A 3,044-nucleotide genomic window follows, 5' to 3' on the forward strand; every position below is an offset into this window, starting at 1 on the left:
TAGTTCATTTCAAATGCTTTTCAACTTCATGGTCTTATAGCTCAAAATAATCAGTAAATGCATGAAAAATAACAACTGAAGTCAAAAAGGGTTGTAAATTGATGATGTGGCTTTGAATGGTGCATTTTGAACACAGAAAAACAAGGGGGTTCAAATAATGTCAAAAGAAATGAAATCCCTTTGTAACAGACGAGTTTCCGTATGAAACCTTGATACTTCGAAGGAGATTGTCTGTTTTGTACATGAAGTGCATCCAGTTTTTGCCGTAAGCCTCTCTACTTTGTTGCACATGCTATGTGGGTGAAATGATGATACCATGCCAACTTGGAACCTTATCAGAGTTCATTTCAAATGCTTTTCAATTTCATGGTCTTATAGCTCAAAATAATCTGTAAATGCATGAAAAATAACAAATGAAGTCAAAAAGGGTTGTAAATTGATGATGTGGCTTTGAATGGTGCATTTTGAACACAGAAAAACAAGGGTGTTCTAATAAGTTCAAAAGAAATGAAATCCCTTTGTAACAGATGAGTTTCCGTATGAAACCCTGATACTTCGAATGAGCTTGTTTGTTTTGTACACGAAGTGCATCCAGTTTTTGCCGTAAGCCTCTCTACTTTGTTGCACATGCTATGTGGGTGAAATGATGATGCCATGCCAACTTGGAACCTTATCATAGTTCATTTCATATGCTTTTCAATTTCATGGTCTTATAGCTCAAAATAATTAGTAAATGCATGAAAAATAACAAATGAAGTCAAAAAGGGTTGTAAATTGATTATGTGGCCTTGAATTGTGCATTTTGAACACACAAAAACAAGGGGGTTCAAATAAGTTCAAAAGAAATGAAATCCCTTTGTAGCAGACGAGTTTTCGCATGAAACCCCGATACTTCGAAGGAAATTGTCTGTTTTGTACACGAAGTGCATCCAGTTGTTCCCGTAAGCCTCTCTACTTTGTTGCACATGCTATGTGGGTGAAATGATGATACCATGCCAACTTGGAACTTTATCATAGTTCATTTCAAATGCTTTTCAATTTCATGGACTTAAAGCTCAAAATAATCAGTAAATGCATGAAAAATAACAAATGAAGTCAGAAAGGGTTGTAAATTGATGATGTCGCTTTGAATGGTGCATTTTGAACACAGAAAAACAAGGGTGTTCTAATAAGTTCAAAAGAAATGAAATCCCTTTGTAACAGATGAGTTTCCGTATGAAACCCTGATACTTCGAACGAGATTGTGTGTTTTGTACACGAAGTGCATCCAGTTTTTGTCGTAAGCCTCTCTACTTTGTTGCAGACGCTATGTGGGTGAAATGATGATACCATGCCAACTTGGAACCTTATCATAGTTCATTTCAAATGCTTTTCGATTTCATGGTCTTATAGCTCAAAATAATTAGTAAATGCATTGAGAAATAACAAATGAAGTCAAAAAGGGTTGTAAATTGATGATGTGGCTTTGAATGGTGCATTTTGAACACAGAAAAACAAGGGGGTTCAAATAAGTTCAAAATAAATGAAATCCCTTTGTAACAGACGAGTTTCTGTATGAAACCCCGATACTTCGAAGGAGATTGTCTGTTTTGTACACGAAGTGCATCCAGTTTTTGCCGTAAGCCTCTCTACTTTCTTGCACATGCTATGTGGGTGAAATGATGATACCATGCCAACTTGGAACCTTATCAAAGTTCAGTTCAAATGCTATTCAACTTCATGGTCTTATAGCTCAAAATAATGAGTAAATGCATGAAAAATAACAAATGAAGTCAGAAAGGGTTGTAAATTGATGATGTGGCTTTGAATGGTGCATTTTGAACACAGAAAAACAAGGGGGTTCGAATAAGTTCAAAAGAAATGAAATCCCTTTGTAACAGACGAGTTTCTATATGAAACCCCGATACTTCGAAGGAGATTGTCTGTTTTGTACACGAAGTGCATCCAGATTTTGCCGTAAGCCTCTCTACTTTCTTGCACATGCTATGCGGGTGAAGTGATGATACCATGCCAACTTGGAACCTTTTCAGAGTTCATTTCAAATGGTTTTCAACTTCATTGTCTTATAGCTCAAAATAATCAGTAAATGCATGAAAGGGTTGTAAATTGATGATGTGGCTTTGAATGGTGCATTGTGAACACAATAAAATAGATAAGTAGAAACAAAAAAAAACCTTAATAACATAAATAAAACTTATGAAACTAAAATTATCAAAGTATGTTCTGTTCAAAACATTATAAGCAACTTCTATTATTATTGAAACTAAAATTATATTAAATTGATGCAACTAAAATTATCAAAGTATTTTCTGTTCAAAATCATTAAAAGCAAAAAGAATTTTCATAAAGAACTTTTTTGTTAGAAACTTTAATAGCAAAAAGAATTATCATAAAATAAAATTAATAAGTGATTGTAAACAAAATAAAATAAAATAAATAAGTATTTTGTTGTAAGTAGAAACAAAACAAAATAAATAAAGCAAAAAAGAAAACAAAAAAACTGGGAAAAAATCAAAAATTTGCCACCAACTGGGCCACCACAGCCTGAATACGACTAGAAAACCATCCATGGGCCAGGATTCGGGCCCGCTGTAGGCCCAGAAGGCCCATCAGGCAAAGCAGTAGGAAGTAGGCACGCAAGCCTGCGGTGGAGAGGAGCTCGAGAGGGGTGTGGCAGTGGGGCTTATAAACCACTGCGCGCCCCTCTCAACTAGCGAGGTGGGACTAAACTTTGGCCCCGACGGGGGCAGCACAGGGGCCTTTGGTCCCGGTTGGTGGCACCAACCGGGACTAAAGGGGGGGCATTGGTACTAGTTCATGGCACCAACCGGTACCAATACCTTTGCTATATAAGCCAGCAATCGTGAAAATTTCTTAGTTCTTCGATCCCTCCGACGACGCCGCCAGGCTGCCTGAGCTCGCCGTGCCTCTGCCGCGCCCTCGACCACGCCGCCGTTGCCCCGCCCTGACCACACCGCCATCGCCCCTGCCCCCCGACCACACCGCGCGTCCTCGCCGTGCCTCTGCCTCACCCCCGACCCGCG

This window comes from Triticum dicoccoides, chromosome 6B, assembly GCF_002162155.2.
Source record: "Triticum dicoccoides isolate Atlit2015 ecotype Zavitan chromosome 6B, WEW_v2.0, whole genome shotgun sequence".
In the NCBI taxonomy this organism is placed as follows: Eukaryota; Viridiplantae; Streptophyta; class Magnoliopsida; order Poales; family Poaceae; genus Triticum; species Triticum dicoccoides.